Source organism: Phyllostomus hastatus, unplaced genomic scaffold (genome assembly GCF_019186645.2).
Source record: "Phyllostomus hastatus isolate PE091 unplaced genomic scaffold, TTU_PhHast_1.1 phas_scaffold_216, whole genome shotgun sequence".
NCBI lineage: Eukaryota > Metazoa > Chordata > Mammalia > Chiroptera > Phyllostomidae > Phyllostomus > Phyllostomus hastatus.
The window spans coordinates 13,977,894-13,993,791 of record NW_025334018.1 but is presented as its reverse complement, the minus strand read 5'-3'; the positions used below and the strand labels follow the sequence as shown (position 1 = coordinate 13,993,791).

The window sequence follows — 15,898 nt, the reverse complement described above, 5'->3', positions numbered from 1 at the left end:
TTTTGAGGGAAAAATAAGGGTGTGCATTATACATCAGTAGTACCTAAAATGTCTTGTATATATTCTTGTGTTTTGTAATTATTTGTTACATAAAATTTTCTGTACCATAAATATATGTTCAAAATAAATGTTGAAATTCCTTTATAATACAAAAAACAAGTATCCAAATATAAATAAGAATGAATTAAAAAATTAAAACAAGTTTTTCCCCCCTGAAAGTTTGGGCCAAAAACATGGGTGCGCCTTATAAATGGAAGCACATTATACACGGCAAAATACAGTAAGTAACCATAAGTGAAGTAAAGCCAAGCCAACATGGCTGGATTAGACACTCAAGAACTACAGACATTAGATATGGACACTTAAAATGGCTAAAAGCATGATGTAAAACATTAAAAACAGTACAAAAATTAATTCGACTAATTGATTTGAAACAAAATTTCTAGAAAAATACACTCAATGAAATTAATAATAGGTTAATCAGCAACTGAACACAGCTGGAAGGAGACAGTGAACCTGCAGGATACATTTGAAGAAAAAAGTCAGAATTCAGTGGAGAGGTCGATTATAAAGCAATGAGAAAAAGATTTGGAAACATAGAGTTTAGAGAATGGGAGGATCCAGCATACATCTAATGGGACTTTGGAAAAACAGAATGGAAAGGCAATTTTTTGAAGGGTTAATGGCTCAAGATAGAGACTTGATGAAAAACATTAATGTATAGTATGAAGAAACCCAACAAGATAAAGAGAAAAATCTTAAAAAACTACTACTTAGAAAATACAGATTACATAAATAATCACAGTGACAAAACAGAATTCTCATCAATCTTAAAAAAACTCAGCCACTGTGTCTTAATATATTGGTTCTTCCCCATTCCCTCTTTCCACTTCTGAGACTCCAACAGGATGTGGGGGAGACTTTCCCATGGTATCTACTCTTTCTCTTCTGTGTTTCCCATCCTTTTGTTCCTCTGTACTAAGAATTCAAGGCCTAGGACATTATCTTTCCCCAGAGAAGATTTTCATTCACCTAGGGCTATGTAAACCCAAAATGTCTTTAAGAACATCATTCCAAGGGTCAAGATGTTTTCGAGGTCGCAGTTCGTTTGCAGACCAGTTTGTCCCCGGACCAGTTTGTCCCCTATTCACCCTTTGTCCCACGGCACAGCCCTTTAGAATCCTAGCCCAGAAGAACAGGGTGTCATCAGAGCTCTCTCTCTTGAGGCCCTTGACTCATGCCCTTTTAACATTTGCCCTATGGACCCATGAAGCTTTCCAAAGCACTACTCAGGCCATTGGAAACAGCTCCTCCTTCTATAACCAGAAAGTCCTTGATTCCAGTGTCATACCACTATTGCCACAATTAGAGAACAAGCAAAATAAGAAACTGCCAAAATCAGACAATCATCCAAATCAGGAAGTCACCACAAGTAGAGGCTGTTAATGTCTGCTGATAGCTCTAAAGTTCTAAAACCACATTTGCCTCCTATGAAGGCACCATCAAAATGGGTCCCACATGTCCTGTGTGTCTCAAGATCTCAAAGCCAGTGCTTAAACATGGAGACATCTATTCTACTTCTGCCTTACAAATGTCACACAGATGCATTTGACTAGCAGAACTCAAATCAAATCCAGAAATATCGTTGCAAGGGAACCCGGGAAATGTAGTTTTTATCTTTTTTTCTTTGTAGTTTGTGGTTTTAAAGCCTGGGCAATATAGCAGAGTACACTGGAAAAGAGGCTGTAATAGATGCTGAGCCCTAGTTCCAAAATCCAGACACATGCAGTATACCATTTATATAAAATTTTCAATCATGCAGAACAATATTATATTGTTTATAGACATATACTTAAGTACAGTCATGGTTGCTTTGCTTAATAATGGGTACACATTCTGAGAAATGCATCCTTAGGTGATATTGTGCCAACATCACAGTGCACTTACGCAAAAATAGATGGTACAGCCTACTACACACACCTGGGCTGTACTGAATAGCCTACTGCCTAGGCTACAAAACTGCACCATGTTACTGTATTCAATACTATAGGCAACTTTAACACAATGGTATTTTTCTATGAAAGCATAACTAAACATAGAAAAGGTACATTAAAAATATGGTATGAAAGATAGTGGTACACCTGTATGGGGCATTTATTATGAACGGAACCTGCAGAGTTAGAAGCTGCTTTGAGTGAGTCAAAGGGGAGTAAATGTGAAGACTTAGAACATTACCACACATAATTGTAGACTTCTTTTTTTGAGAGAGGGGAAGGGAGGGATAAAGAGAGGGAGACATACATTGATGTGAGCAAGAAACATCAGTTGGCTGCCTCCCGTGTGCTCTCTGACTGGAGAACAAACGTGCAACCAAGGCACGCGCCCTGCCCAGGAATGGCACTGTAGACCTTGCGCTCTGTGGGACAATGCCCAGCCAAATGCAGACTTTATAAACACTGCACACGTAGGTTATACTATATTTATTAAAATTTTTCCTTTTCTCAATAAATTGACCTTACCTTACTATAGTAATTTTTTCCTTTATAAATTTTAATTTTTTAAACTTCTTGACATAACAGTTTAAAACACATTGTACAGCTGTACAAAAGTATTTTCTTTATATCCTTATTCTATAACCTTTCCTATTGTTAAAATTTTTATTTTTTACTTTCTAAACTTTGTAAAAAAAAAAAAAGACACCCATTTGCCTAGGTCTACATGGGGCAGGATCATCACTATCACTGTCTTCCACGTCCAGATCTTATCCCACTGGAAGGTCTTCAGAGACAATAACACACCCACGGAGCTGCTGGCTCAGATAACAGTGCCTTCTGGAATACTCCTGAAGGACCTGCCTGAGGCTCTTCTTGAGCAGGTGTCACTCTTTTCAGAAATCTACCCATGGTGTTTTGCTTGGCTTGTTTTTATTTTTAATCATAGATTTACTTATAAGCAGATAATATACCCTGTATATTCCTCTCTATTAATGAAGAGCTTTCAGTATTGGGTCTTGTTTTCAAACTTTTTAATTTTTAAAGATTTTTTAAATTTATTTTTAGAGAGAAGGGAAGGGAAGGAGAAACAGAGGGAGAGAAACATCAATATGTGGTTGCCTCTCACGTACCCCCTACTGGGGCCTGACCCAAAACCCAGGCATGTGCCCTGACTGGGAATCAAACCAGTGACCCTTTGGTTTGCAGGCTCACACTCAATCCACTGAGCTACACCAGCCAGGGCTATTTTCAAACTTTTAAAAGAGCTTATTGAGGTCTACAAAAGCTTATGCTAAACCCTTCTCTGTGAATTTGCTTATGAATTTTGTTTTTTTTTCTTCTGCAGTTCCCCATTCTCTTGCCTCTTCTTCAGCTATACATTCCTGTTCCAGTTTCAATTTCCAGGAACCACCTTTAGGTCATCCTCATCCACACCAATGTTAAAGTTGTTTGCCATTTCAACCACTGCCTTGTGGAATTTTGCAACCTCTTCATCCTTGGCAAATCTTTTAAGTCATAGATGAATCTCTTGAATGTCTTCTTACATATGCCATTCATACATTCCTTTGTGACATCACCCAAGCCCAACCAAGGTGCTTGATGAAGTTAGAGATGTGACCCTTCCAGAATTACATCAGTGTAATCCTCAATTGCAGCAGTAGCTTAGGAAAAGGTCCTCCTCAGGTATAAAGGTCATAAATGCTGCTGTAAACTCCTTGATCCATTTGTTGGTCAATGAGATGGTGTTTGGAAGAAGAAACACCACTTTGATATTGGGATGAAGATTACCAAGAGAATGGCTGGGAGCATTCTCACCAATAAGAAAAGTCTTGAAAGATATTTTAATCTCCAGCTAGTACTTCTCCATTTCTCTGGCATTACAATTCAGGAGGGCATCTTGGAAGAGAAGCTGTGTCACCCCCATGATTTCTTATAGCTCTTGTAGAATACTGGCAGTGTGTGCTTATTGATATGCTTGAAGGCCCTGAGGTTCTCACTGTGCCAGATGACAAAGATTTCAATTAGTGGCCTGCAACATTGCCCTCAAGCAAAACTGTCATCCTGTTTTGAAAGCTTTGAAACCTGGCATTGATTTGGCTTCCTTATGGACAAGAGTCCTTTTAGGCATCTGTTTTCACTATAGGGAGGTTTTAGCCACACTGAATATTTGTCCTGGCAAGTAATTTTCTCCCACTATCAGCTATCTAGATTTCCCCAAAATTCCCCAGCTTCCTTCACATTAGCAGACTCATCACTCACTTTTACATTATGGAGTAAATAACGATTCCTTAATTGTTTAAACCACCAGTAAAATTCAACACTGTAGTCGGGTCCAGCCTTTTTTTGAACAGCTCAAACTTTTTGCTTTGGCCATAATCGTCATAGTGCTGAGAGGAGCTACACCTCTGTGTCTGGTCTTCAATACAGATTATTAGAAGCTTCTCCTCGTTTGGCATACGACCTTCCCGAATTTTTCTTAGTCTCACTGCCTTTGATGAAGCAGACCCTAGAAGAGTTTCCATTACCTTGTTCTTCAAGATCGTATCTATGGTGGAATGGGATGGGCAACAATCCTCACTTATTTTCCACCCTCATAGTCCTTAATCACTGGTAATTTCATTTCCAGGTCAATCACTCAGCTTGGCTTCTTACTGACAACATTAGCAGTGGATTCTGTACACTTAGGGGCCATGACAAACAAAACATGAGATTAAATCAAGCACAAGAGAAAATGATACAGTTAATGCAGCAAACTGGATGTATCATGCTGCTGAAGGCTTGATGCAAATACTGTTTTACAGCAAACTTGGTATACTTTTGTAAGCCTGGCAGGGCAGATCTGTTAACACCAGTACCACCAAACACATGAGTAACGTGCTGTGACCTTATGATGGCTATGGTGTCACTAGGTAATAGGGATTTTTCAGCTCCATTATAATCTTATGGGACCATAGGTCATACTGAAATGTTTTTGTGTGGCACATGACTATATACCAACATAAGATGGCTGATGAAAGGCTGAAGCTTCTAGAGGAGCAGAGAATATATGCACTCTGTTTCCTCTTAGAAGAGGTTTACTCAGTATAAGCAGGCATTTCCAAGTTACTGCCAACCTCACCAGCACTGCAGATCGATCCTAGTCTCCTGAAGCATAATTCTCCCTTGTCAAAGAATACCATCTGCACAGCTAGAACTGCTGGCGTGTCCTGATCTCAGGCACGTGGGCCATCCAACGATCCTTAGCTTGTTCCCTGTGTGAAATAATATTCTTTTCTTGGACCTCTAGTCTTGAATTAAGTTTTACTCCTAGTATGTACATCATTGTATTACAAATCATTACTCAGAGTTCAAAATTTACCTTAGGGTTCACTCTTGGGTGTTGTACATTTTATAGGTCTGGGCAAATTTATGACAACAGGGATCCACCATTATAGTATCACAAGTAGTTTCATGCCCTTAAAAATCCTTTGTGCTCCCATTGTTCATCCCTCCTTCCTCTTCAACCCCTGGCAACCCCTGGCCTTTTTACTGTCTCCATAGTTTTGCCTTTTCCAGAATGTCAAATAGTTGGAATCATACAGTATGCAGTCTTACCAGACTGACTTCTTTCACTTAGAAATATGCATTTAAGTTTCTTCCATGTCTTTTCCTCGCTCAATAGCTTGTTTGTTTTTAGTGCTGAAGAACATTCCATAGTTTGGATGAACCACAGCTTATCCATTCACCCACTGAAGTACATCTTGATATTAAGCCTAATAGTTACAACATATATAATTTCTGACATATTTTATGTTCTAGTCTATGTACTTTAAATGTATTTATCAAAGCTTTTGCCCTAAAGATTTAGCCCAGCCCTGGCCAGGTAGCTCAGTTTGTTAGAGTGTCATCCAAAATGCCAAGGTTGCAGGTTTGATCTCCGGCCAGGGCACATACAAGCAGCAACCAATAAATACAAAAATAAGTGGGACAAACAAATTGATGATTCTCTCTAAAAACCAATAAATAAAATTTTAAAAATTAAAGATTTAGCCCAGTTTATGGAAAAAAACATATAATCTAGTTGGCCAGTCCATTTTTAAAACAATCAAGCAAAACTGATTTGTCAAAGCCATACCTCATTTTCTTTCTTTTATTTTTTTAAGACTGTTTAAAATTTATTCTCAGAGAGAGATTTTATTTATTTATTTTTTAGAGGTGAAGGAAGGGGCAGAAATATTAAAGTGTGAGAGACACATCAATCATTTGCCTCGTGTACACCCCCAACTGGGGCACCTGGCCTGCAACCCAGGCATGTGCCCTGGGAGTTGAACTGGTGACCTTCTGGTTTGCAGGCTGGTGTTCAGTCCACTAAGCCACACCAGCCAGGGTGCCATACCTCATTTTCATTGAAATAAATGCGTTGATATGCATCCCTGTGATTAACTATCTATTTTCTAAATCTAATTCTAACTTAGAAAATAGAAAAGGAAAGAGATTATTGTCCAAATGAAATAAGGTACTGCTTTGCCTATTATTTCTGACCTTACCCTTCGCTGGATTTCTGTCATGGGTCTTTCTCCCTCTGGGACTACTGCACTCTGAAACATTCCCTTCTTTGCGGGAGGAGGGACAGGGCAGAGATTATTTTTTTAAATTGGGGCACTGAACCACAGTAAGAATTAGGATAAATGAGAGCTGTAACTTTATTTTGTAGTGGAGGTAGGGGCTTTCAGATAAAGCAAAGTGGAAGAGGAGAAGCAGAAAACCTCAGGCATCGATTTTTAGGAGATAATGATTTTTAGTTAAGGGTACATCTGAATCTGAAAATCTGGAGAATTCCCTTCAAAATATAACCTAGTTTAAAGATTAAAGATCTCTGTCCTAGGACATTTCACTTACCTGTGATTCAGTTGGATAAAAATATAAGTTCAAACTCTTAAAATTTTTCTGGAATGAATATACTAAAAAGCCAACAGCTCAATTCTGCTACAGAAAACAGTCTGGATTTTAAAATTATATGAAACAGAAGTGCTCCAGGCATTAATTTTATGATTTGTTCTTTCATCTAAGTGTAAGTAAAGAGAAAAGCCCTTGAAATTTTTCAATCAAAGAACCACTAAAAAGATTAATTCACTTCAGAATGTTTACACAGAGAGAGAGACACCCACACAGAGACGGGAGAGCTATTTAACATGTCAAGCTCTGACTCCATCAGCTAATACGTGCTGGACGTGATTAAGCTCTGAGCTTAGCTGCCAGCTATGATTTGTCCCAGTTCATTAAAGCAGTAACAATTTTTAGTCACTAAGACTTGCCTCATCAAGTTAATAATACCTTATTCCATAGTGTCAAAATTAGGTTTAAAACTTTAAGAAGCTTTAACCACTAACTCTACTGGGTCATAAAAGTGACTGAATGTATAACGTGGCTGTATTAGTTGTCAAAAAGGCTGATGCATATGAATATGGGAAAGGGTGGCAGGAGATGGTGCAGACTGGACTAAATCTTAAGTCTATTTAAATTACATATATATGTGTTTTATAGTTTGATAAAAACTGTTCATATTTGTATAACCTCACTTATTAAAATAATTTTGATCAAGGATGTGACATTTTGCTATTCTTAGTTAAAAGAACTATTACAGAACAAAATAATAATTCCTGTCCTTTCAATAGTTCCCTGTAGCCCTGGCCAGGTTGCTCAGTTGGTTGTAGCGTCGTCCCACACACCAAAAGGTTGAGGGTTTGATTCCAGGTCAGGGCAAAGGCCTGGGTTGTAGATTGGGTCCCTGGTTGGGGTGCGTACAAGAGGCAACTGCTTTGTGTTTCTCTCTCACATAGATGTTTCCTTCCCCCCTTTTTTCCCTCCCTTCTCCTCTCTCTAATAAATAAGTAAATAAATAAATAAATGCAATAATACATTATCCTCGGGTATGGGTAAAAAAAAGGAAAAAAGAGTTCCCTGTAGGCCACCTGACATTTTCTTCTAGTCTTAAATACCATATATATTGCTAAGAGAGTATTTTCTACCCAAACCAGGAATTTATTGAAAGTTTTTCTCAACAAGAAAGTTCACAAATATAGACTGGTCAGGAGCCCTGAGCACCATGAAATAGATGAAGCCTAACATCTTAACTGTCTTCCTTTCTCCTGTGATCTAGAAAAGGGCTGCGCTGTTTCAAGTAAATGTATCATGTGCTAAAGGACAGGTGATGAAATAAAGGGTGTTTGTTAGAGCTCAGGGCCCTTTCACCACCTAAAATAAGGCAAACGGGTGTCAGAGGTCGAGGAATAAAGAACCAATGCCCTCCAGTTCCCAGCCTTTCTGCCACCTCCGTCCACTGCAGTGTTCTGTACAGATTGTTCAAGTGTGACCCTTTTCTACCTTGTGAATGAAAGCTTTTTGTACAGGATCTTTGCTAAATATTAGTCAGCCACTTTTGCTTGGGTGAGCAAAACTTCAGGACTGAAATTTTCTTGAAAAGGTAGAAACACAAATGTGCCACTAAAAGCCCTGGCTGGTGTGGCTCAGTGGATTGAGCTCCAGCCTGCAAACCAAAGGGTCACTGGTTCAATTCCCAGTCAGGGCACATGCTTGGGTTGCAGGCTAGGTCCCTGGTGGGGGCCGTGTGAGAAACAACAACACATTGATGTTTCTCTCCCTTTCTTCCCTTTTGTCTAAAAATAAATAAATAACATCTTAAAATTAAAAAAAAAACCCACTAACATGGAGATATGCAGACATAAAGACCCAACACCGAGAAAGATTTCCAGAGAAAACTTTGAACTCCGGTGAACTTTGGTGCCACCACCAAATGACATTCATCAGAAGTACTCCCTGCTTGTTAGTGAAATGTGTTTAAGTTTTCCTAGAGGGCTTCCCAGCAGTTGGTGTATCACCTCTTATATCAGTATATCAGCATAGCAACAGTTAGAGCCGCTTCTGCTGTTCCTTGAACAAAGCCAGGCAAGGTATTTCAATGAATGACGTGCGGAATATTGGCTATTCACAATTTCAACTAAACTCCATTAAAAAAATGCGAAATGCCCATGACTTAATAGTTAAGTAAGAATCACTTTTTGTTTATATTTCTCTTGGACTGGGCTTGTATTTGATGCACAATTTCAATGAATTTACACTGACTTTGTTTAATACTCTACAATAGCCCTACAATACTGCTAGAGTGTGGCCCCAATTTCACAAATATCAATCCTAATTTTCTTGTAGTTGTTTTGGGAATGAAGATTAAAGTTTCACAAGTAGTATAGAGAAGTGATGAAGCTGATCATATTTGTAAATGATCAAACTAATACGCAAACTTAAGAGGTAGTGAATATGCATATATATGTACATGTGTGTACATACACATATATATATTTACTTATTTTATCTCTTCTGTCAGTCTCAGCCAATATCATGTTCAATAATCTGAATTGTAAAAACACTTTTAATTCTTCTTGTAAGACAGTGATTTCTGGCACCTATGCGTCCACATACGCATGATTTTATAACAAGGAGGTATGAGAAAGAAGTATGGTTCTGGTTTTCCTGTTGAGGGTTAGTTTTCCTGTTCTGGGTATGTTCTGGTTTTCCTGTTGAGGGTTAGTTTTAATATTTCATTAATTTCTTCTCCCACACTAGTATAATTTCTTTCAAAAGTAAGTAATCTTTTTGTAGACTATAGAATAAATAACAGAATATATATTAACATGCATTTTAAATTAAAAATGAGCTTTCAAAATAAGGAAAACTTCTTACTTTTTAAGTCTAATTTGCTGAGTATAAGCATAATCAAACAAAATTCCAAAAATATATTTCTCCCTTCAGTAATTCAACTTAAAGTTTAAGATTTCATGAAAAATAATGAAATACTTATTAAGATATTTATTATAAAGACATTTCAAGAAACTAGCCTATTTTTACTTCAGGGGGCAATTAGCAAAACATGAGAACAGAATACAATGATGAGCCCCAAGTTAGCATCTTTTATTACTAGGGTTACGGCTCCAAATCTCAAAGTGAATAAACATCTTTTAAGGGGAAACAGCATGAAAAATGTAACAGCATGAAAAAGTCTCCAGTTTAACTTTGCTACTAATAAATTAGGACTTCAAAACAAAAACAAACAAAAAAGAAGCCCAATAGTTACTAAACACACCATCCAAGGTGAAAATAATAGTCTTATAGTAGCAGATTCATTATCTGTCCTTGTCTAGAAGTTGGAGGCTTTGTCCTTCGATGGCAGGTTCTGCTTGACACAATTCCAGGTTATATTCTGGAGTACCGGTATCTATGCTGTTTTCTACAGCAACCCAAAAATATTGCCCGCAAATCAAAATCTAAGTTGGCTGTTTTCGATCTGTGAACACATGACCCACCTTGTTACAGAGTCTGAAGAAGAAACATAGTGGCCAGATTAAAGTTATAAGTAGATGTGTTGTCAGGATTGTGTTGTTTACATTTCTTTGAATGTAAATGAGTATTTGAATGTAACAGGAGGTATTTCTGCTAGAATCTACTTCACTCTCAGGATTCTGAAGCCTAATGGGAAGAATAAGTAGATTACAATTCATTAAAAGATGAAACAACAAAGAAAGCCTTTTATTTTCTTGCACAAACCTGAGTTGAACTACTTGCTCATAGAAAAAATTTAACTCTATACCTAGTTTCACATAAAAAATAAGTTTTGAGGACTAGAGACAACATAGTAATATACATCATATAAACATAATTACAACAAGTACTCTGCAAGAAAGTATTGACAGTTATGATAAAGTACAGGTTCCTATGGGAAAAAATACTGTGTTGTGTAGGTGTGAAAAGACCCAACTTAGTGTGGATACAAGCAATGTGAGTAGGCCTTTCAGAAGAAATTCTGTTTAGACCGAGACTTGAAGGATTGACATAGGAGCTAGCCAGGCCATGGAGTGATGGTGGAAAATGCATTCCAGTCATGAGTACTGAAGCTACAGGGTGCACTGGAAAATCTGAATTTTACCAAAGCTAAAGAGGGAGAGGCAGAAGGTGGAGAAGTAGACACTATCTGATAGTGGAAAGCCTTAAAGTTACTTAAAGGAATTAGGGAGGGGACTAGGAAAAAAATTTTAAGGAGGCACTCTAGTCTTGAAGTTAATCCAAAGCAGTTGATGGATTTTAAGTGGGATGGGATTGGCATGCTCAGATTTTGCATTTTTGGAGCATCACTCTTTATACAATGTGCAGGACCTACCTCTTGGAGGGAGGCTGTTGGAGTATTGTGAAAACACAGTGATTGACAAGATGGATAGTATGGGAGGATGGAAGACAGAGGGGAACAGACAGGATTTGGTGATGGACCAGATGCAGGAGATGGGGGAAGCCAGGAGTTAAAGAATCTTCTACTGCTGGCCAGGTAGCTCAGTTGATTACAGCGACATCCCAATTTGCCAAGGTTATGTATTAGATCCCAGTCAGGAGACATACAAGAATCAGCCAATGAACGCATAAATAAGCAGAACAACAAATCTCTCACTCAAGTCAACAAATAAAAATAAAGAAACCTCCCAGGCTTATAGCTTGAGCAAATAGGAATTTATTAGTTTATCATGTGGTATTTGTCTCCATTTAACCAAATGGGGATCTTAAGAAGTTATGTGACTAGCCTAGGGCTGCTCAGCTTGTAAGGCTTGGAAACAAAACTCAAATCCATTCCTGACTTCTCTGTTTTTGTTGATGTTATATTAATGGCGATGTTTTTTTCTTATTTTTTTCTGTCTAAACAGTCCTTTTCCTTTATTTTTATTGTTGGCACTATTACAGGTGTCTGTCAGTCCCTCCCACACCCTAAACAATTTTAATGGCAAATTTCAAGCACAACTGAGAGCCACTACTGTTTCATCTATATCCCCACCCACTTCCGTCATACCTGGTACTCATTGGCTTCGGAACTTGTCAAACTCTGTATCTGTTACATTTTGACAAGAAAAAAAAAAATGTTTCAGCACTCAGTACTTGCTCAGGACTCATCGCATTTGCTAGAACTTATATGAGTCATGACACCAGCAGCCACCGCCCCCAGCCCTCACCAAAGAGAAAATGCTCCATCCTTCGGCACTCCTTGGTTCCAGCACTCATCATGAGTTCTGGAGCAAATTATGGACGAGTATCGAGGTACCATTGTATCTCTAAAAGACATGACTTAAAAAAAAATCATAACCACAATACCAGTATCCCACCTTTAAAAATTAACATCACCAAATAAACAAGCAGTGTTCAAATTTTCCTAAATTGTTTTAAATAATGTTTGATTTGGGGTATAAGCAAGGTCACAGATTACATTTGGTTGGTATGTCTTTTAATCCAAAGGCTCCCCCTTTCTCTGTGGAATAGGAAGGGCAAGTTCAAGTTTGTGTGTTTTAATGCAAACGATTAAGACACCATGCTTTTGGGAAAATGTATTTAAAAGTTTCAAGGTACTTCTCCTCTTTAAAAGCCAGTATTTTGTTAAAATGTTTTTATCACTTGATATTAACATTTCAAATGGCTTTCAGTATTTGGAATATTTAGAATTTCTGTTTTTAAATTGATAGGATTTCTTTTGGTCTTTTCTGTTTCTCTTTTTTTTAATTTTTATTTTTTAAAACTATACTTTATTGATTATTCTATTAGTTAAAATTTATTTTTTACTCTATTATTTTCACTACCATTTATCCTCCCTAACCCCCACCCTCGCCCTGCAGTCACCACACGGCTGTCCATGAGTCCTTTTTCCTTTTCGCTCCTTTTCTCCATTAATCAACCTACTCCCCTCTCGCCCCCAGAGCTGTCAGCCTGCTCTCTATCTCTGAGTCTGCCTCTGTTTTGCTTGTTATTTCAGTTTGTTCATTAGATCCCACATGTGAGTGAAATCATATGGTATTTGTCTTTCTCTGACTGATTTATTTCACTTAACATAATGTTTGCCAGATTCACCCATGCTGTCGCAAAGGGTAAAAAATTTCCCCCCTTTTATGGCTGATTAGTATTCCATTGTTTAAATGTCCCACAGTTGTTTTATCCACTCATCTACTGATGGACACTTGGGCTGCTCCCAATCTTGGTAACAGTAAATAACACTGCAATGAACACAGGGGCGCTTATATGCTTTCGAATTCGTATTTTGGGTTTCTTCAGATAAATTCCCCAAAATGTAATCACCAGGTCATAAGCAGTTACATTTTTAATTTTTTGAAGCAGTATCTCCATACTGCCTTCCACAGTAGCTGCACAAATCTGCATTCCCACAACAGTGTAAAGGGCTCCCCTTTCTCCATATCCTCACCAGCATTTGTTGTTTGTTGATTTGTTTTTTTAACATGATTTAAAAAAAAGATTTCATATATTTATTTTTAGAGAGATGGGAAGGGAAGGAGAAGGAGGGAGAGAAACATCAATGTGTGGTTGCCTCTCATGTGCCTCCTACTGGGGACCTGGCCCACAACCTATGCATGTGCCCTGACTGGGAATCGAACTGATGACCCTTTGGCTTGCAGGCTCAATCCACTGAGCCACACCAGGCAGGGCTGTTTGGTGATTTATTGGTGATAGCCATTCTGACTGGTGTGAGCTGATATCTCATTGTGGTTTTAATTTGCATTTCTCTGTCTGTTGGCCATCTGTAAATGTTTTTTTTTTTTTCTTTCCTTAAAGAACTTATCTGTTTCCATAGCTTTGGGAGTATTCCTGGTAGAATCACTACCAAATCTAAATCTCTAGCTGTAACCACATTACAGATTTTAAATTATTTGAAGACAGGGATTGACTACTCTTAATAAATGATCTCTTTTACCAGTTACCTCTTGGGCATTTCAAACTTTTTAAGTTGCTTTTTAAAACTCATTATCTCTACCTGTTAACTCCCCCCTTTCCTCTATACCTAGTCTTTTCTTCTGTCTACCATTCTTCCGAATACTCAGGCTTAAAACCTAAGCCATCACAATACTTCTCCAGTGGGTCCTCTGCCCTACCAAATGCAATTAAGTGCCAAACCTATCTCCGCTTTGTAATCTCTTATGTCCATTCCTCTCCCTTTTTCATTCTTGTTACTGCTACCCAGTTTAGGCTGCTGCCACGATTGGTCAGGGGGCTTTTACCTTTTAGGATTGCCGTCTCCTTTCTCCAATCTGTACTGTAATATGCTGCCAGTTCTGACTGTGTCCTTTCTCTATCAAAAACTTCTCAAAGCTTTCCAGTGCCTACCACACATTTAGTATTTGTCTGGATTGATTTAAGTCTGCTATTGCACAATTTATGGCTCCAAGTTACCTTTTTAAGTTGTATATGTTTATTTTTCTGTTAATCTGCCCTGGTGAACTGAAAATTTTTTCCATGCTTTTTTCCCCTGCAATTTTTTTCCTCTTTTCCTTTTTGGTGGTAGGATTCATTTTATAATGGGTCTATACACCAGGAAGGCTAGCTTAGATGACAAATTTTGAGCCCTGGAGTTGTGGATGAAAAAGCTTCTAAGTAACCTCACAGGGTAATCTGATCATAAATTCCTAACTGGATGGGTCATGGTCAAGCCCCAAGCATATAACTATTTTAGTAGAAGATTTTATCTTTGCCTTAAGCAAGCCCTATCCATTGTTTCTGCGCTCAAACTCATAAAATTTCTCTACAGGTTTGGACATTTTTTTACTTGACAGTATCATGCAGAGAAGTAATCAAATCAGCAATAATGATCCTATGAAAATGGTGATTTCTCTTTTGGGGTCACAGTACACACAACGACAGCAGGAGTTCACATCTTCTACAACAGCGGCCGGCGGGAAAGGCTGAGCCATTGGAGAGGGCCACTGCTCACTTACGCAGGAGCAGGGGGACCCAGCTCTGTTGGTTGTCCCACTTCCCTGTTACTAATCACAACAACTCATAATTTTGTTGAATCTGATTTGATTACAATGACTAGCCCTTGTATAAAGGAGAAATTCCTCAAAATATACAGGCATTATAAGCTGCATATTTGATCACTGGCTGAAAAATTTCTCCCCTGTGATTTTGATTACTGAATGAATAAAAGCTTGATGATAATGTTCTGGTGTTTAAAACTATTTTGGATAATAACAATGTTTTATATAAGTTGCCTTACTGAGTTTTGATACTCAAGGTTAAGTTTTTATTTTATTAACTTTCTCTTCTGTTCCCCTATCAGGGTTTTTAAAACTGGGATCTGCAGATTGATTCTGTATGGTGGATGGAATTCAAGTAGCCTGTGAACTTGGTTGGGGTAAAAAAATGACATCTTTCAATCAATCTCTAAGTCAAGTTTAGAATTTATTTCAACTGTGAATGGAGACAACAAACTATAGTAGCATTAGGAGTACCTGTGAACACATTTTCATATGCTGACACAGTGCCTACAGCGCTCTTGAACTTGCTAAAAATTATCACTACTTCAAAATTACTGTGGTTATTACAAGACCTTATCTAATTTGTTTTTTAAAAGCACATTATACCCAATGAAAATATTTTGACAATTATACCACCGTATTTTATCTTACGCATTTAAAAACATTATTCTGACAAGGGCTCCACAGGTTTTACCAAACTGCCAAAGGAATCTGTGGCACCAAATTGCTCAAGGACTCCCACTCCTACACTTCTGATGTAAGAGTCAAGTTAGCCAGATCCTGTGATGCCACACAGCACAACAAATCATGTCACAGCACATGTAATCGTGATGTCACACATTATGTAAATCCTTTGGCCATTGACTCTTGTGTACTAAATCATTATAGATTCTGATCTCACAAAGGAGAGGAAACAAAATGCAAAAGGGAGAATACAATGATTACAAGTTCAGGCAGAATAATTTTCCCTTTGTGTTAAGAAAGTGTACGTTCGTATAATTGAAAATTAGTTTCCAAAGGAGTTTTATTTAACTTACGGCACTTGAATAGAACAATGGG

The 15,898-nt window shown here is 37.9% G+C and overlaps 1 protein-coding gene across 2 annotated transcripts in view; it reads right to left on the bottom strand.

Annotated features, from left to right (window-relative positions):
• The window catches only part of SLC16A1 (solute carrier family 16 member 1), a 41,355-nt gene that overhangs the window by 22,028 nt on the left and 3,429 nt on the right, over window positions 1–15,898 (bottom strand). The window contains exon 2 of one of the 2 annotated variants that reach the window (XM_045861736.1): window positions 11,878–11,916. The exons of the other annotated variant lie outside the window; for it this stretch is intronic. The gene's annotated coding sequence lies outside the window, so the exon portion shown is untranslated. The remainder of the gene's footprint in view (window positions 1–11,877; window positions 11,917–15,898) is intronic. 2 annotated transcript variants of the gene reach the window in all.